Here is a 22,681-nt window from a genome sequence, read left to right as displayed (position 1 = left end):
TAAACAATATTGTGATACTATAGCTACACAACTAAAAAATATTTTAAAAATATATAATTATTTTTAAATTTAATATTATAACTAAAAGTTAACTTTAAACTAAAAACTATTTAAAAGTTGAAGAAATTACAGTATTTGCTTTAATTTTATCACTAAAACATTAATTTATTTAATTTATATAATTACCCGTGAAATGGCTACTGTAATACAGTATATCAAATATAATACTCCAATATTAGAAAACTCATAAATTATATATAATTTATAATTATTTTTAAAATCGCAGAATTTGAAATAATAATAATATCACAAATTAAATAAAAATTATCTTTCAATAAACTAACCGGTAATAATTATATGTAAATAATATAAATAATAAATTGTTATTTTTATTATTTTGAAACTTTGTTATTTGTAAAGACATTTTCAATGTTTTCACTATAATAACTAAAATCAATGAATCTTTCAGTGAGATTCTCATGAGAGACAAATATATAAATCAAACGAAAGAYCAAATGTTTTTTCAATTGAAAACTGTTTTCTCTCTAAATATCATTTCATTTTATTTATTTTGATGAGTATATCATTTATATCTATCTATATATTACACACAATGCATGTTATGTTTGAGACAATGGCACACTTAATATACAGTATTAGACAAACATTCTCTAAATAATAAAGTAATGTTCAAAATATTATATATATATATAACTCTTAAAAACTTACCTATTTATTATCATATTTAGGGTAAAAAATTTATAGTATTTGTTGATCTAACATATAATTTATTATTAATCAATAAATACTTTAACACATAAGTTATATCTATCAGAATCTACAGTATTTTTATAAATATTATTATTTTATTTTCGCAAAAACAATGTCATCGCCAATAAGTAATGCTTTGACAAATAGTACATATAATTTAACATAAATTTACGTATATTTATTTTATCTAATTAAACTGTGTTACTACTGTATATACCGGTCATATAAATTGCAATTATATATTTCTATAAAAAAACTCTAAAATATATTTTGTATCAGAATTAATGATTACAAAAAGATTATAGATTGTCCTATACTTATACAATGGTTAAGAAAAGTATTGAAAAACAGTATATAATGATTTGATGACCAATAGAGTAATAAAACAATAGTTTGTTGTGTAATGTTTGTAAGCGTCAAAACAAACAATTTATATATTAGAGTAAACACTGAAAATAAGGTTAAAAGAGGAACAGATTTATCATTAATTAATTGGACAGATATRTGGAGACAGCTCTTCACGAAAAGAGCTAATGTATTGCAAATGTTTGCCATTAAGTCATTGCTAAGTGTGTGACACTTGCTGTCAATAACTGCCTTAACTTGTCTTATATAACAATATATAAAATATTATCAATTCTGATGATCTAAATAGCAATGGATGTCATCTTTAGTCTTTAACTAATACGTTGTCTTAATTATTGTTAAACTTTACTATTACTAAATATATATCTTTAAAATAATAGAGAAAAGATACAAAAATACGTAAACAACTAATCATTATGAATAAAAATAACCAATTCTTAAGAGACCAAACGTTGGCTAAATTTAAGTAAAGATTAACTTAATTATCTACAATTAAATCAGTTCAGCGCGTGATGTCCTCTAATTACCACAATTTAAAATAGGTCATTAATGTAATCTTAAAAAATAATTACATAATTTATTTAATATTAAAGTACAATAATTAATTTAAGATCAAAGCGATACTAAATTAATTGTTTTCAATCATAGAGATGTTTAAGTCACTGACAGATAGGGATAGAAAAGGAAAAGRGTTTAAATATAGTTAAATATATATATACTTTATAATAAAAATAGTAAAATATAACGTTAGTACAACAATCAGACTATAATTTACAAATAAAGCAAATAAATAAGAAAATATAATTTTTAAAAGTTAAATAACTAGTATATAAAACTTAATTTTTTATTTAATTGTAAATAAAATCCACAATTATTTTTTAATCTTAAGGTAAAAAATATATTTAGTTGAATTAATTATAATATTTAATTGCATTCTTTAAATAAATTTAAACAAATTAATAAAAATACTATACAAATAATTTATAAAATAAAATTTTAAAACAATTTCATGAGAAAACTAATTATCATATTAAATATTGCACATATAATTTTCAGTTATAATAAATTAATAATAATAATATAAATATAGTATTAAGTATAAAGTAATGATCTCAACATAAAATAATAATAATAAGGAAAACTTTTAGATTAATAATATAAATGGAATTAAAAGGAAAAGAAATGGATTTTTAAAATAAAATGTTTTTATTCAGTATTTTCTTTAATTCCCAATGGATTCACTTCAGTATTCATTTTCGCTGCAGTTTTGGTTGAGTTTCATAAACTAATTCCCAAAATCAGAAATCATATCTAAAATATCGTTAAATTTCACAAAATGAAAACCAAAAACATGTTATTTAGTTATATGATATAACAATATTAACAAAAAACACACATATATATATATATATATTACTCTAATTGGTAGTGGTATATGATAAATGCAAATACAGTTTATTACGTATATCCATTTATATTGCTAATTGTTGTTTAATTAATTTTTTTTAAAATCTAATTTAAATCTAGTTTATAGACAACCAGTAGAAAAAATATTTGACCCAAACCCATCCCCACTAACTAGTGTGTATAATAAATCAATAAAAATTTATTTGTTTAWAACTTATCAATAATTTTTTGTTGAAAATATTTTTACTGYTATAATATTTTGTTTGAATGAATGAATTGTTTTATTATTGATGACTACTATTGATATCATAATTGTTTGTTTTCTGATTTCTCACGTGTTTTGTTATAATTTAATATTTCCATTCAATTGCATCGATAAAATTGATTAATTAGTAATTACAACAACTATCCGCACAAACGATTAATATAAGAGAAACAAACAAACACATCGATGGATAACTAAGTCGTTTGATTAAATTAAATAACTAAATCTAGTTTATAGACATCCAGTAAAAAGTATTGCCTTTTATGAAGATATACATAACTATAGTTATAAAATGTTAGTTTTATTACTAACTTATTACTTAGTTAGGGTTAGTTTGGAGTGTAGGGTTGTTAGACGTCTAGCATTTTAGAGAATTGTCCTCCGATTTGTGTTATATGACACAGTTCTCCGGTGACTAATCTCCTAAAATGCAAATGTCCTCCACTTTTATATTTTCATAAAAGTAATTAAAAATATAATAAAATCTTATATATTTTTATATAATAAAATTATTGTAAAAATTATTAATAATTAGTGTATTATTTAGAATATTAATAAATAACAAAAGTAGTATTGAAACTTACTTTTTTATATTTTTTAAGTTAGTTGTACTAAACAAATGTTAAAGTTATTTAAAACTATGTAAAAACGTGATATGTTAATAAAATTAAAAATATATAAAACTTTAATTTAAACTAAAATAGCAACTGTCTTCCTATTGTTCTTTGATATTTTTTCAAATATCCTCTATTTTCAAAATTTGACATAACAACCCTATGTGAGTGAAAGGTTAGGAAGTGGTTGGGTGGGTGGGGATGGGTTTGGGTTTGGGGTCAAATAATTTTTCTACTGGTTGTCTATAATCTAGATTTGTTCGTTGATTAATAAATTAAAAAATATTTAAACTCATGAAATGAGTTATCTTACAAATTTTATTATTGATTATTGATATCTATTATTACATCTATAAGCATTATATAACAAGTAATGACCGTTTTAGTACATCAATTTTTACGTTATTATTATGATGCAACTAATAAAGATAAAAATGTGATTCTTTTTAAATAAAAAAGGTCGATTATTTATATTTACATTTTACAATTATTTGAATTTAGTTTTTCTATATTTTACCAATTATTATCATTTTAGTAAAAGACATTCAAATTTGACTAAACAAATTTTTTAATTATAGTGATTATTTAAATGTTATAATAATAAATTCCAATGTGATAATATTTCATTAAATAATATTAGCCTAGATGATTGTTCAGAAAAGTTTTCAAAATTTTAATATTAATATTTAAAATTTTATAATAAAATAATTGTCAGAACTAAAGCTAAATTGTTTAGCATTATATTGTTATATATAATTGTTAAAAATCTAAAGTTATCATGTTATCCGTCTAACAATATACTTGACTTTAAATGCCACACTGTTAGAGCTAGCTTGTTTCTTCTTAATGACAAATATATAAAAATAAATATAATGACTTTTTGTAATTTGCTGAATCATGTACTATATCTTATAAAATTATGTCTAACTTTTTCTTTAAGTGAGATATATTTAATTTTCTTTCATGAATAGTATGTATATAAGTATCTACTAATGATAAGTAGAATTATAAAAAACAAATTTATATTTAAGTAGATAATTTTATCTTAAAACTAAAAAATTTTCGTTATGTGTGATAATTTCAACATATTTTATTATTTGATTGAAAATATCTATCAATTTTATAATTATTATATCAAATGACATATATACTAATATATAATAAATAGTTTATATTTAATATTTAAATTTTAATAAAAAAACAATTGAATTAATCTATGATGCTTATTTTATTTAAAAGTATGTGATTTAAAGAATTTAAAAAACAATAAAAGAGTCTGAATATAAAGTTATTGTTAGTTGTAAATATAGTCCTGTTAGTGTACTTTAAGATTAATTTTAAATTGTATTTTTAAATATTTGTTTAAACAAATTACAATTAAAACTATAACATGATGTAAAAAATGTCATTTTTACTTTTTTGCAAAAAATTCATATGAAAAATTTTTTAAAATGACATTGTTTATTTACCTAAATATTAGGCGATAATCAATGAAACAGATGTAAATTTTATGATTTTTTATCATTTGTAGTTTTCGAATAAATTAACTTTAAAATTTGTTTTAATTTCGGACAGTTTCAATTGTAGAATACTTATATTTCTTATTATTTAAAATTAGTTATAAGTTATTAATATTTTTATTTAATCTAATGTTTTTAAATATCTATGAATCATATTTTAGCTAAACTATGGTTTTGACACTTAATTTATTAAACTTACTTTTGTGTAAAAATGCTCAAATTGTCGCAATAATTTAGTAAAATAATAAATGCTATCCAAAAAACAAATATATATGTAATAAAAATAAATACTGTATTTTAATTTAGTATATTTGTGGTAATTTTTAAAATATAACATATACGCAGTTATTCACACAATTAAAATAAATTAAAACATTTAAAAATAAAATATTGATTTAAAACAAGTATAAATTTTATAATTTATAAACATGGCTAAATAATTTCTAAATGTTTTTTATTTTACTTTATTGTTTGCAAATTTAATTAAATTTGTTTATCTTTCAGTTTAATATTGATACTTTTTAATTATTAAGAAATTTTTAAAAATTAGAAGTATTTGGTCAGTAAATAATAAACTCAAAACTAAACAAATTTAATTTATTTTGCAAATAATGAAAAATTAACATTCAGATAAATGTATAAATAAGCATATTTATAATTTGTGTCCAAAATAGCCTAAAATAAATAAAAATGTATTTTCATTGCAAAAATCAGTTGAGTTACCAAAAAATCAATTAAAACAACTCAACATTTTTAMAAACACTTAAATTTTTGTATCGTTTTTATTATTCCTATTGGGATTTAAAGCATTTTCTAAAAACACAAAAAAACAAAACAAAAATKTAATGTAATGTAGTCTCACATTAATAGCTTATCCTATTTTATGACAATTATTGATTTGGTCAGTCATTAAATCAAGTAGTGTTTAGTAGATTTAACAATAGTTATAAAGAATTATAACTGCAAACTAATGCATTTACTGTAATAAAAATCATAATTTATATTTTTGTCAATAAATGAAACAAAAATATAAATAATCAATTAGTTAAATGGAAATTTATTTTATAGATTATTTAAAAAAACAAATTGTCAAAATGATCTTGCACCATTAAATTCAATTTCGAAATACATTTACATTTTTATATAATTATAGTATTTAAATATACATTATTACAATCATTTTTAATTAAATATATGCTTCAAATGTTTACTTTTTATTATTAAGAATCACTTCCAAAATAAGTTGATTAGAATTTTATATAATTATTAATAAATAAATAAATAATAATAATGTAATCATAAAAATCATAGAATTGAATCGAAATCATATTTAATGGTAATAATTAAGTATTTTTTATAAATTTTAGAGTAGATTTACAGTTAATATTAATGCAATAATACTGCATTATATTATCAAAGCATATACAGTAAATAAATAAAATCTATGATAAAATAGTTGACACTCGTTTTATAGCTAAATGTATTAAGAAATTAACCTAGCTTAATAAAAGATTTTATTTAATTATTGATTTTCTGGCAAATTCTTATTATAATTTTTTTTCTGTAATATACTATGACCTAAAAACAACATTATTCATATTTATAATAAATTACTAGATTATTTATTTTTAAAATTATTAATAGAAATAAAATTTCCTATTACAAGCTGTTAGTTTTTTATATCAATTGATGTACAATTAACATTGATTAACAATAGATGAATTTTATTATATTAATATCTCAAAAAAATATTCTAGCAAATWAMAAATATGAATAATGTTCAATGTAGTTTAAAATATATGTTTTCATATTTCAACACTATTTATAAACAAAATAGATAATTATTTCAAAATTGCCAAAACAAATATTAAATGAATTTTAATTATGTACAAAAAGGTGTGATTAGATTTACTCTGTTATGTAGTTTTTGAGATATGGCACCTCCCTGTCCCTATATACCTGAGCTATATTACAAATTTTTTATACCATAAGAATTTTCCAGAAAATCAATAGTTGCATTGAGTTAGGTCAATTTCTCAATATACTTTTWGCTATAAAACGAGTGCCAACTATTTTGTCGTAGACTGTATATTATTAATGTAATCATTATAAATATTTAGTTAAAAAACTAATTTTGCAATTTTGTGAAAATAATAAATATTTTAAATMAAATTCGTCATAACATTAATTTCATTTAAATAAAAACTAGAATATTAAAAAATACTAAATTTATTAATTTACATTAATTGCATTGCAATTACATTAATATTGTAAATATATTGCCTAACAGACAGACATAGACACACACACATAATAAATTCAGATACGACACCTTAAAAAAGTTAGAGAAAATAAAATAAATATAAAACAAATTCAATTATATAATTGTTTTGATAGAAACCAAGAATTCATAAAAATTGATAAGAATTTGAATGACGAATATTCAAGAATTTCAATTTAGAAATTAAAAATAGTTTATATTTGCGTTAAAAATAATATGCGGACAAAAATATTGTAACGGGAATGGTATTATGGGTTTATAAAATGTTGGTCCCGTTAACACGGTCCGAATAACCGGATACCGTGAATATATAAAATAATGGATATCACTGCAAAGGTAATGCGCGTAATTTATGTACGGGTAGCTTAAAGGACACTTCACGGGTGTCATGTAATCTATGTGTGACCCTCTCGGGGCTCACTGGCCACTGGTCAATGCTTATAGTATGTCGGAAGCCTTTACCGTATCTCACGGAAAGTTCTCCGCATAAACGGACCACTATTTCCCGGTCAATACTCTAGGCTGTTGCGTAATAATTGTAAACGTTATTTATGTACTGTGTAGGCCCGTAGGCCCACAACTTAACTTAAACTTAACTTAATTTTATTATAATATAATGTAAGGGTATCGATAATTCATAAGTATTACATGTGTGAGTTTTTAACAATAATTAATTAACATTTAACTAACTTATAATAATAATAACTAATATTTAACTTTACATAATTAATTAACACAATATTCTTAATTATCATAATTATAAAAATCTATAATTAAATATAACAAATTAGTTATTTAAGATAATCATATTTAGTAATTACATATATAATTTAACATAAGATTTAACATTACATACAGTATAGCAATAAATACAGTATAGCTAATTTATAATAAACATAATAAAGATATTTTTATTTATAATTCTCTGGAGGCGCCCACCATTCTATCACATTCTTCCACGTTTGAAAAAGAACTTTTGACGTAGGAGAAAGTTCTATAGATGTGATGGTGATTTTTACGGTACTTTTGCGGCGCGATGTTAATCGTGTAATCGTAGAATTAATATATTGAAGAAGTAATAATTGATAAATAATATAACATAATAATAGTTTAAATAAAGAAACATAATAAATTTTTAAATAGTATATAATAATAATATTAAAGATATATTTAATATGTTTTTGAACCGAATGTGTCGGTAGTTAACTTGTAATATTAAATAGACAATGTATTGAATCATATAATAAATTGAGGACATATTGATTTTAATTGTGTTGTTAAATGTACAATAGATACTATTGTCCTGAATGTATACATTGCTATTATGTGTAATTAGATATAAATAAATTTTAATTAGTAAGGACATAATTGAAGTGATGAGTGTATCGCTATATTTACGATATGTATATATGTCCAGTTGCGTCAAGGGAACTTTATTGGAGCGGTTATGTGTTGTTTGAATAAGCGGCTGTGATGGCGTAGACGAACTATATTTCTTTATATGACTTACGGCAGGAATTCGCATATTTGTGTCGGAGAATTGACTACAGCGATCTCCGTTATCTTTAATTTTATATAGCGTTGATTGTGATTGATTAAGTAGCTGATGAGTGAGCGGTACTTTAGTATGTAACTGTTTGGAGAGGTCGAGAACTTTTAGCGGATTATAATCCATGATCGGATTATTGCTTTGTCTGACGTCCGGCATTACAGGAAACTTTTGTAGAGGCTCAGGAGTGCTACCGTGGTTGACTTTATTAGTCTTTATATGTGTGAAGCGACCGGAGAATGTATGTGAAGGGCACGACCTATCGTAACATAATTCTTTCTTTTCGGTGTGATTATTAGAGACAACCGATGGCTTAAATGAAGGGCACGACCAATCGTAACTTATATTATTTTCATCGGTGTCGAGAATATATGAGACGGGTTTAGATTTAATTTTATTAATAGCTACTGGTTTGTGTGTAGACTCTGTCTTTGAGTCGGCTGTTAAATAATTATGTTTGCCGCTGTTATAGTTAAGTTGTTGTTTACCGCGTGTATTTGTTGGTTGCATCATGTATGTATGGCTTGTATTATAAAATGTTTGTGATGCTATGTTCCCGTATCTATTAGTAATTTTATTAGTATTTTGTTGCCTTGAATTGTGTGCACGAGTGCTGGCAACATTAGATGTAAAATAACTTTTAGAATGTGTTTGTGTGCCATTAGATCGGCAGCTATTATTAGAATACGGTCGGCTTATATGACTGCGACTATCATTATAAAAGTTATTAAAATTACTAATATTATTATTAGACTTAATAGGAAAGATATCGGCAGCTGACGGTGCTGTTAATTGACTGAATTGTTTAGTCATTAAATCTTTTACGATATCCCAATTGGTGTAGTTATGGTCGGCTATAGCGTTACCGTACCATTGGAAAGCTTTTGATTTTAAATTATATTTTAAGTGAATAATGCGTTCAGTAGCTGACATGAACTGTGTATGAATTTCATATAATTTAAGCCAGGTCTGGATTTTAATGTCTTTAGTGAGACCATCATATTTGGCTATAGTGCGGGTAGTCATAATTGATTGATTATAAAATATCTTTTAATATATAGATTAACCCCAGTGATTGCGTTGTCGGCGCTTTAAATATGTGTATATGCTTTGGTTGGATTGGGCTTTAAATGCGAGATGTATTAGCGGCTTATTGATGCGCGGCTTACTATACGGCTTACTAATTGCGTGAGTTTAATACGGCTTATTTTGCGTTAGATTACACGACTTATGTTGCGTCTATTGCACGGCTTATATATGCGCTATGTGTACTAGTCGTCCACCGCTCGGTCAGGCTACGTAGACTAGATATGTATGTATGAAATGCTGACTGTCCACCTGTTATCGGCTGCGTAAGTCAGGGTTAGAATAATTGCCCTTAAATATATTTAGCGATTAGTATTTGTTTGCGCGACTTGTATTTGTCGAAAATAATATAGGGTTAATTATATCGTGTAGTGTACAATATTGTGTACGTATAGTATAACATGTAATATAAATATTAAATAGATTTTAAATAGTTTTTATATGTGTACTATTGTTCAGTACATTATATTAAGAGAAACATTTAATTTGAATTATTTATTTAAATTGTTTTTACAATTAATGTGTAATAATATTTTAAATATAAATTGTCTTTTAAATTGTATTTATAATTATAGATAAGGCTATAATGTATTTGTGTTGTGTACGGCCGATATGTCTAGTATATAATAAATAGTTTAATTAAGGCCGCAATATATGTACAGTATTTGTACGATAGATATATAAAATGTATTATAAATTGTATTTAATAATTATAGGATAAGCGGTACATTAAAAAGTACGATAATTGTGTTTTAAATAAATGTGATATATAATTATAGTGTGATTTATAAATGTATTTTTAAGCGTAATATAAGTTTATATTTAAATAGGATTTTACAATACTTTAATTTCTATTAAATTGTTTAAATAGTATTGTTTGTACCGATAGTAGTCGGCATGTAATTTATATATAGTTATAGATAAGTAATTTATACAGTATTTATTTTTAATAAATTGTTTTGTAAATATTGCTTAAATAGTTAGCGGTCGATAATAATATATTTTTAATACTGTATATATTTGATTAGATATGCGGTACTAATATTGGGTATAATTAGAAATTAATTCTATATATAAATAAGTATTGCATTGATAGTGGACTAATGTATGATATAGTGCGTGGCGATAATAGCGATAGGCGAGATAGATAGGTATGGGCAGTGATATCCTACCGACTGCGCCACTGTAACGGGAATGGTATTATGGGTTTATAAAATGTTGGTCCCGTTAACACGGTCCGAATAACCGGATACCGTGAATATATAAAATAATGGATATCACTGCAAAGGTAATGCGCGTAATTTATGTACGGGTAGCTTAAAGGACACTTCACGGGTGTCATGTAATCTATGTGTGACCCTCTCGGGGCTCACTGGCCACTGGTCAATGCTTATAGTATGTCGGAAGCCTTTACCGTATCTCACGGAAAGTTCTCCGCATAAACGGACCACTATTTCCCGGTCAATACTCTAGGCTGTTGCGTAATAATTGTAAACGTTATTTATGTACTGTGTAGGCCCGTAGGCCCACAACTTAACTTAAACTTAACTTAATTTTATTATAATATAATGTAAGGGTATCGATAATTCATAAGTATTACATGTGTGAGTTTTTAACAATAATTAATTAACATTTAACTAACTTATAATAATAATAACTAATATTTAACTTTACATAATTAATTAACACAATATTCTTAATTATCATAATTATAAAAATCTATAATTAAATATAACATAAATTAGTTATTTAAGATAATCATATTTAGTAATTACATATATAATTTAACATAAGATTTAACATTACATACAGTATAGCAATAAATACAGTATAGCTAATTTATAATAAACATAATAAAGATATTTTTATTTATAATTCTCTGGAGGCGCCCACCATTCTATCACAATATAATAAATGCTTTCATATCAATTTCATTTTTCTATTTTTAAAATTTTTATTACAAAACTAAAAACATTTGTAAAAACTATTATATTAGTAAAATTAATTTTAAAAACTAATTATAAACCTTTTAGATAAAAAAATTAAGAAATAGATTAATACAGATTATTGTTAAAATATAACAAATTTAAAATATTAAAAATTTTCATTAAGGGGCTGTTCACATATAACGTTCGCACTTTTTAAGAAATATAGACACCCTCCCTCCCCTATGTTTGCAATTGTTCGCATGTAGTGGTTATAAAAAATTACGTTCACATGTCCATAACCGCTAACCCCCCCCCACCACTAAAAAATAAAATATCTAAATGCGAACGTTCTTAAGATCACTACCTCGTTCTCTTGCGAACCCTCCCCTCGTTCGCAAAAGTTTGCTTTGGCCGACCCCCTCCCCTCAAGTGCAAACATAATATGTGTATCACCCCTAATGTTTTACAATAAAAATATTTTGTATTGTTTAATATAATTGTTTAATCTAATCACTTAATATAAATTACAATATTGGTATTAAATTTGTATTAATTCAATATATATACATATTTATACATTAAATACATTTTTCGTTGTTTTTTCTGTTGTAATATTAGTGTAATTAAAGTTCACTAAAAAATCTAAAGGATTTCATTGACTTAAATATATCTCAGAAAATGTTTTGGAAAATAGGAATCGTTAAGAAAATTGAAGACACATTTCGTGTGAAATAAGATTAGTTGCCTAAACATCAAACCTATATAATCATGTCTTACATTATATGCTGAGTCCATGCTTTTGAATGACATTTATTTGCCGTTCAAATGTTACTGTCTTTTTTAAAAATACATTTCACCCAAAACTAACTCAATRTTTGAATGAAATACAGTATAAAAGTTTCACAGTTTTCAACACATTTTATTTACAGTGTTTTCTTAAGTCAGTAATTAAATCTATTAATTTTAACATGGTAACATTTTTAAATTGTTTTCATAACACTGCAAATCTAATAATATTCTCTTACAATATTACATTTATAAAGTTAAATACATTAGAATAATAATAATAATAATACTGTAATAATTAAAGGTCATAATAATCATTTTAATTTTTAAAATTTATGCTTAATATATAACTAATATATTTTAATATTTTGTGTAAATAAAATTATATATTATAATCAATGTTTTTATGTAGCTAATAATTAAACTTTATAATAAAATATTTTATTTTTTAAGTGATATAAAAATTAGATCGAAAATATCAAAAATAATCCTTAAATGAAACAAAATATAATAAAAATTTAACATTAAATTGAAAACAAGTAAACAATTATTATGTGTTTGCATTAAATTGATTGAAGAGTTGTGCAATCAATCATTAAATAATCTTTATTTATACGACCAATTTGTGTGACTTTTTTTATTTAAATATTCAATTAATTAGTTTACTGCTAACTATAGTAACATTGAAAACGATAATCAATATAATGTTAATTAAATTTATTTAATGAAATCAATAAAACATATCTAATTTGGTTAATAAGTTTGCTTTGATAAAGTGCTTTACTATGACAACCATTTTTTGTGAAGACATTTTCAAGCCTTTAATGGATTAAACGTCAGAAATGTCATTCAAAATAATATTAGTAATACTTTAAGACATATTTCACTTGAATTATGCATAAAAATTGCTATAAAAATAGTGCCACAAATAAACAGTCAATTAATAAAACGACAAAATAAAATAAACATATTGTAAATGTTTAATAACATAGTTATTGTAAACTATGTTAATTTAATTCTAGATTTTATTATAATTACTCTATGAATAGATATATTATAGTTAAACAAATAAATATACTGTATATGCATTCAAATTGTTTTTGTATATAATAATCATTTACATATATTAAACAATTGTTGAAAACAACACTTTATAGCTTATCTAATAATAATTATTATTATAATAGTATTAAAGATGACATATTTTATAAATAATTTTATGTTAATAATATAATYATATTTTCCTCAAAAATCAAAGACACAAACAAAATAATTAAATATTTTTAAATAGAAATCAATGACGTCAATAATAAATATTATACATTACATGTTAATTATAAAATCATTAATTATAAAAATATTTAATTTTATAAAGGCTTAAAATTAAATTATATTTGTAATCCTTTTAAATTAAAATATACATAAAAGTATATGAAGTGAGACTAAATATATGTCTATACGGTTATACAGAAGTATATTATATAATATAAGATTAACTATTGTAATAAATACTGTAATTAGTTATTCCTAGTCTATTCACAAGTTTAATAATAATTAAATGTTAGTAAATAATGATAATAATAATAATACAGTAATATATTAWAAAAGTGTTTTCAAAAAGTTTTAATTTAATTATAAATTAAATATTCAACGTTATTAAAAATGATACTGTAATATATACAGTAATAAATATTAACGCTAAGTTATCTACAATAGTTGATAATTTGTTGGAATAACAGTTAATTGTAAAGTAAGTATTTTACTGTATATTACTTATATAATAAATATGAATTATAATAATCACATAATTTCCAGTTATTATTAGATAAAAAGTATTTTATTTCGAGGTTATATTTTTTTGAAAATAGCTTTATTTGATTTACTATTTATGTTATTGTAATTTATAAAAATAAAAAATACTCTATAAGTTCAAGTAATTCTAGTATAAGTTTAATATAAAGAGTTTCATGAAATTGAATGAATAGATAGAGAATAAGTGTCACCAATGGATGATATATTAAAAGATTGTATTCGTTATGAAATGAAGACTAAAGTGAAAAAACAATCAATAAGTTTCTCCAAAAAAAAGTTAGTTTCGGTTCAAATATAATACATTTATCGGCACTACTTTTCACAAAGAAAAGCTCCGATTAACTCATATATCAGTAAAAAATATAACAAAAACTTTAAGAAAACTCTAAATTAAACAATAATTGAAAATCATTTATTAGGCAATTTCTTGGACCAAAAAACTTTATAATCCTATTGTTTTCATTTAAATCATCATTTATTATCTTTTAGAAAAATCATTTATATTTTTATTATTATTATTATAAAATAAGCGGATGGTTTGGGAAATGCATTGGTTTAAGTGATCAAAAGGCTTATTATCAGTAGATTTTTGTTCACTACAATAAACGTTATAAACTCATATATACTACAAAATACTTTGTTTCAATATTTCATCAAAAATATTTCAGATAAAATATAGCATACAGTATATAATATATCATAATATTCTAAAAATACTTTTATCATTATAACCTGTATTAATAAACAATATCCTTTAATAAACCATATTTATACCTCATTTATAAATAAATGTCAAATGAAACGTTTAGATACTAGAGTTGCATACCTATATAATCTTATACTATTCATGAAACATTATGCTATTCAAAATTTAATAGTTATACAGTAAATTGTTTTATATTAAATTATAAAATATTTTGCTAGTTTTAGGTAAAATGATGAACAAAACAAAAAAATCTTAATAAAAGTTTATATAGAGATATAGTTATAGACATCAAATATATTGAAAATATGAAAGCAAAGGGATAGTAATTGTCGTAAAAATATAAGCGAATGTTAAAAATAGAAAAGAAATATTTTGAGTGAAGATATTTCAGAAAAAATCAATAACTACTGAAACTGAGAGATCTGTTAACAAACAATAACTTTATATTATAGTTATAACAAATTATTATTATAGCAAACACTTTTGACTCTAATGATAAACATTCAATGTTTTAAAACTGATAAACGATTGAATTTCTGAAAAATATAAATATAACAATATTACTATTACTATTAGTAGTAGTAATGATAACTTTTTCAAACATTATATCAAAATTGTTGCAATTGAAAAAATTTAGCAAATATTTACATTAATATTGAGATATATATTTACACCTGCCTTTACAACAAGTTTTATTAAAAAATGTATTTTAAGATATTTATTGCTTTACAAATAACGCTACACTCTACCGACGTAAAAGTTATAAATCAAAATAGTRTAAAATATTTAAATCAATAAATTTTTATTTACTGTATTACTTAAACAATTAAGTAAATATCATTATTAAATTATATTCTAAGTAATCTATTTTCATTACTAATTTTCTAAATTATTCACATATAAAAAATATTAAATAAGTAAATAATTTAATTTATTATTGAATATAAAGGCATGAAATACAGTATAACGCAAGTATAACGTAAATAGACTTACATTTATTACAATATGATTATCATTATGCCGTAATAAGGTATAGAATTTATGCATTTGTTTACATCATAACATCTTTTTTAGATTTTTATTTAAAAATTAGTAATGTTATAATATTATAAATTAAATAAATATAAAATTAAAGATTTTTTATTTGTGTTTAATTTATSATGAATAAAATATTATTGTATTTCGGTAAGCAATATATATTATGCACAGTATATGCCAAATATTTCACATAAGATACTTTTAAAAAAGGATAGTTTGATAAAAATAAATTGCAATAAAATATTTTTGCAAAAATGAAAATCGTGTATCATAAAATTGTATGCAAATCGATATATTTATTATATTATATAAAACTTATAGTAGCAAAAAAAAGTTATAAAATGACATTCAATTAATTGTGATCATTCAATAAAATTACTATTTAATTTACATTACAAAATTATCAAATTTTATTATATGTGCACTTTTCTTATAAAACTTTATTTATTATATTATTAATATTTTACTTGTGATAATGTTGGTGATTTTATAAATTAAATTAAATTTATTTAAAAATAAAATGTAAGTCAAGGTTTCTCATTTAGATTTGTAAATTAATTTAACAAAATTTAATATTGTAAATAAAAAACATTTCTAATATAATTAAAGTTGACATTTAAACTAAACAATTTCTAGTTAATCCATTATTTGACTATAATTTCTATATTAACAATAATACCAACAACTTATGAAATAAAAATAATTGATTATATTTTTTAAATGTCTACAATAATATTTTTACTATGTATTACATATAATACTTAATATTATTATTTTATATTACTCTACAAGCATCTCAAATGTATTCACAACTAAATCTAATGTAAAATTTTCAATTGTTTATTACATTATTTTAGTAACGGCTACATCTAAATCTAGAATACACGATAAGATTATATATATATATATACTGTATATATGTTATATCAAAAATAATGTATTGTTATTAGTCTATATAAAAATTCGCTGTGAGAACTAATCTCACTGTCGATAAAATACTATTTTATAATTTAAACAAAATGTTAATTTTTTATTAAATTATACATAATATATATATATACTGTATAGTATTCATATAATATTCAGCACATCTAATATAAAAATCAAAAYATAAATTTTATTTTTCTTTGTTTTTCCTAATTTTTAGCAAATAAGTGTAATTAGAAATAAAGATTTCATAAAAATAATGCATAAATTTAAGTTATATTATTAATAAATAACTCATAAAATCTACTTTTTATTTAAAAAAAACAGTTTTTAATTTAATGTAAATCTGAGTCGCTTTCATTATTTTCAAAGTATTTAAGAAATTGTTGGATAAAAATTAAAGTATTTATGAAATAATTTAAATAAATGTTAAATAATATTAGTTATAAAGGTTTTATAATTGACAGAAAATAATCTCATATATATAATAATTATTTATATATATATATTTTATTTAATATATGTTATATTTATTTTAGATATTATACTGATATTCGACAACAAAAAATATAATAAACTTACAAACTTGAAAGTTTATCGATCATTGGTTATAAATACTTGAAAAATACAGTACAAAACATACTGTATTTTTGATACAAACGCTAAAATCGATATTTTTGAGAAAATGTATGATAACTAATATTTAAGTAAAAATTGTGAATAGAAAAATTTAAAAATATAGTTTAAACTTTAAACACATTTCTCATATAAATAAAATTGCATTGAAAAAGTATCACATTTTCTTTAGCTCATTAGTAACCAATGTTTGGTGCAAATCAATAAATTGTATAAATAGATTCATTCAGTTATTAAAATATATTTAATAAAAAACGAAACATTGATTTTTGTATTATAAATCATATAATAAATATGTATACATAAGATATACATGACATAAAAATTTATTTTAATATTTCAAATAATTGTCAAACTATAAACTTTATGTATAATTAAGAATAGTTAAAAATTTTCAGTATTTCCTATAATAATAAACATGTTTCTATGTACTGTATTTATACTATAGTAGTAAGTCATACATTGTATGACAATGTTATTAATATCAAGTTAATATGAAAATAACAATTTATGGTAAAAACAAACATTTATTATGCACATTATATACTTTAAATTATAAATAATTTTATTATTTGTAATAATTGAATAAATAAAAATAAMTAAAGATATTTTCAGATATTATAATAAAAATTAAATCATAACAAAATAATTTATATATACATATTACAATCTTAAAGTAATATTTGTCCATGTACATTGTCAGAATAAAATTATTTGTTTTTTTAAATAAATAAATATTTGACATAAATAATGATTATTTATTATATTATAATTATACGGGTCTTTTCATTGTTTGTTTTTTGTCATTTAGTTGAGTTAATAATGCCTAATAAAACATATTATAAAAACTAGTTTTATTTCTAATATTTTCAAATCTATTCAATATATAAAAATATGGGTGTATATGGTTATCAAATTAATACTCTATATTAAACATTTTTATTATGCATTATAAAATCTCAATTTACTTTAAATAATTGAAGTTTACTTATTGTAAAGTTAATGTTTATTGTTCACATACTTTAAATATTTATAACTAACTTTTTATAGCATTAAAAAATATTAGATAATTTTTTTAAAAAAATATATTTTGTAATGTATTAATATTTACCGATAATAAATGCTATTTCATTTTATTTCTAACTTTATTATATATATATACGGTAATAAAGTTAGAAATTAAATAGATTTTTAAAATAGCATTTATATAAATTACAAAAGTGGTACTTGCAATAATTTTTTAAAAATAAAACATTAAAAATAAATATTAAAAATTTTTATTAAACCTTTTTACCAATAATATAAAACATAATTTGTTAAAAAAAAGGATAATAATACAATAATTATGTGGTAAAACCAATTAAAATATACGAAACAAATTCTAAATATAATATATTATTAATTTAAGTTAACAAATGATATAAAAATTAATAATTATATGTTTTGATTACAATTATATATTTAAATACATTTCTTAATTTTTGATTAGCATATACATGTATGATCAAGTATGGCTACATTAAATAAAATTATTTTATTGTAAACAAGAACAACTTGAAAATTAAATTGTTAATATATATTATTACAAAAAATGTTTGTTAATGTTAATAATAATTATAATTTAATATAATACATATAATTTGTCAAATTGTGATATTACTATATTCTATATAGTTAATGGTTTTCCCTTTAAATTCTGGTTCTATAGTGTTATAAATATATAGCACATAAACATTAATCTTTTCAAATTGAAAAATATACAAAACGTAATTATATTTTAATAAAAAACAAGTAAAACACTAAACTTATGTAATACAGATTATATACATATAACGTATATTTGTTTAATTCAATAAAATGAATAATTCAATGCATTTGCATGAATGGTAATAATGAGAATCTCATAGAGAATCTCATCATATGTTTTATCGGCATTACTATAATAAACATGAGTTTGAGTTATGTTCTGTATTTTTGTTGTCTGTATAGAGTTTGCATTGTGTACTTGATTTCAATTTATTATTATTATCATCATTTGTTATACAAATAAGTCAATTATAATAAAAGCTAATATCCAATTAATTTGTAAAAATCAATTTAAATACAAAAAATCACAATTTGATAGCAAACTAAAAAATAATGTTTAGTTAAGAAATTCTAGACATTTTATGCAAAAATATTACTAAAAATGAGTTGTTTGTGATTGTAATGAATAGTAAAAACTAAAAACATTTAATACATATAACATCTGTTTCCGTGCTCGAGATGTACAGCAAAAAAAAGGACATAAAATTAGTTTAAATATAAATACTGTATACATGTGTTGGCAGTCATAGCATAACATTCATATGAATGTGCAATAAATGCATCGAAAACATACAAAACTGATAAAAGTAGTGATTTTCTGTTAATATTTGCTTCTATTATATCATTATTTTCTATGTAATACTGAGTTCTACTCTATTAGGCTTTTATGTTAAAATTGTCTTAAAAATAAATTCAACACAACTATTATATATATTATTAAATGCTAAGTAATGTAATATATTTTTGTAATATATTAAAGCAAATTGTGGCAGTTCAACAAACATTAATATTTTACCAAATTATTGACTATAACATTATATAAATTTAACATTTTATACAATGGATGTAAATTATTTGAGCTTTTCTATTTATGATTGTCTACTTTTATAATATATTGTACACTACCCAACCATTTAATAAACATTATAAAACTTAGAATTTATTGTCAAAACATTGATAAATATATAAAATATTACTAACAAGAGTTTATGTAAGTATAACAAAAATATCTACACATTTGATATAATAAATGTGATTATCAAATAAATGATAAAAATGTACAGTACATTATATGTTTAGTTTATCATATATACAGTATATTCATCATATTATAGTATGTACAGTATGTGTAGTGAAATAATATCAATAAACATAAAGAATGTTATTATTATATGTAATGAAACAAATTATTATATAAATTTCATATAAAAAAATATAATTTTGATTTCTTATTAGCATCTTAATAATTTTTATAAAATACAACACAATTATAAATTTATTAATTAATGAACACTCATTAGCTAATTAGTTGAATCATCTATTATTATTATTATTATTTAAAACCCTAATCAATGCTACAAATAGTTTTAGTGTAATTTACATAAAGTTATTATTATACTAATAATAAATTAAAACAAAATGTTTATTGTATTGTTTCAATCAATATAATTTTTCAAGTGTATAATTTAACATATTTTTTAATATAATTAGTCGAGTATTTCTATTAACTTCATTAATAATAATTATAAATTATAAATAAATATTTTATAWATCATTATACAAARCATGCAATAATTATTTAACTATAAGCTTATTTGTAAAGCTTATTTAACAACATGTCTATTCAAGCAATGAATAAAATTATAATGTAATGCTGTTTTAACTCATGTTTTTATAAGCTATTTATGAGTTCGTAAACGCGTTATTAATAGAAAATAATGGGTGAATGACAGCCAACAATATTGTATTCATTGATTAACAATCAAATAATTTAAATATACATTTTTACTATAAATTTAGTTTTTGTTATAAATTTGTTATTAATATTAGTAAATATTATGATCTTCACTTCAAACTTACATAACTTAACTTTAAAAGAAAATTTATGACCAAATAAAATGATAGATTCTATCAAATTTAAATACACTATATTACATAAATACAGTGTATAAATAATATAATTTAATTATATAAATATAAATATATATATATATATATATATATATATAGTACATATCCACTTATATACACTTGCATAGACACGCCTTATACATAATAAATATCTTAAAGTTGTCGGTCACTTAATATTATAAAACTCATTCATCTGTAATCAATCATAAATATGAAGCGAWAAATAAGGAAATTTGATAATCCTATATAGGTTTATATAAATTGATGAATGATATAAACCACAAAACTGTATATCAAATGACAAATACTGTATATATATTATTTATAAACATAACTTGTATTTTACCCATAAATTGAATTTAATTATATAAAGATTAGAGGCCAATATAATTAAACAATTTGATTGCATTTAATAATATTAGAGATTATAAAAAGCTTTTTATATTTATAATCTTTAAGAGTAAACGAGTTTTATATTTAATATTGAAATGCAAAACAAAATTATCTCTCATTCAGTGACTCTCCCTTTCTCTCTAATAATAGATTTGTTTCTATGATGTAAATCAATTCACTCTACGGTCGCATTGTTTATCATTACTATTATCTTAAGTCTAAATATCTTGAAAACTAACCTTAATTTTACGTTTTTTTTCACTAAAAATATGTCTAATAAAATAAAGTTCAATGAAAGATAAAGTCAATAGAGGGTCTGATATTATCAAATATAAAGAGCTCGTAAAATATTGTTAGACAATAATAGCTACCAAATAATCAAATAGAAATAAAAATAGTATTCAAATGAAACATTTGAATGACATTCAAATTTAAACGATAACTTTTTGTCGATAGAAATAATAAGTGTCTAAAAACGTGTCTTGAAATCAACATCTTATTTGTCCGAAATTTAAACCAATTTTTGTATTCATAGCTCGTAAGCAAACGAAGCAACACTTGGATTGGATAACTGATGAACATTACTATCATATAGTCTCTCTCTCTCTCTTTCTTTCTCTCTATCTCTCTCTCTTTCTTTCTTTATCTATCTCTTTATTATATTTATTTTATACTCATCCCAAAGTTTATGAAAGAAAACCCAATTTAATAAAAACAATGGAAACTTATAAGAATTTCAATCATTTTATCATAGATTAAGATAAAAGCACTAAAAACTATAACATAATTGAAATACAAGTAAATTCATTGGCACTTCAATAGTGCAACGATCAATAAAATACATTTTATGGCAATTTTGTTGCTTAAAACAATTGTTAG

At 21.4% G+C, this 22,681-nt stretch overlaps 1 protein-coding gene across 2 annotated transcripts in view; it reads right to left on the bottom strand.

The window, feature by feature from the left end:
• The window catches only part of LOC128960171 (adenylate cyclase type 1-like), a 32,693-nt gene that overhangs the window by 7,659 nt on the left and 2,353 nt on the right, over positions 1-22,681 (bottom strand). The gene's annotated exons all lie outside the window — the stretch shown is intronic.

This window comes from Oppia nitens, unplaced genomic scaffold, assembly GCF_028296485.1.
Source record: "Oppia nitens isolate AA-2021 unplaced genomic scaffold, nextdenovo-longstitch-racon4-pilon3 scaffold10_pilon_pilon_pilon, whole genome shotgun sequence".
NCBI lineage: Eukaryota > Metazoa > Arthropoda > Arachnida > Sarcoptiformes > Oppiidae > Oppia > Oppia nitens.
The sequence above is the reverse complement of the archived record's forward strand: the minus strand, read 5'-3'. Positions and strand labels throughout refer to the sequence as shown.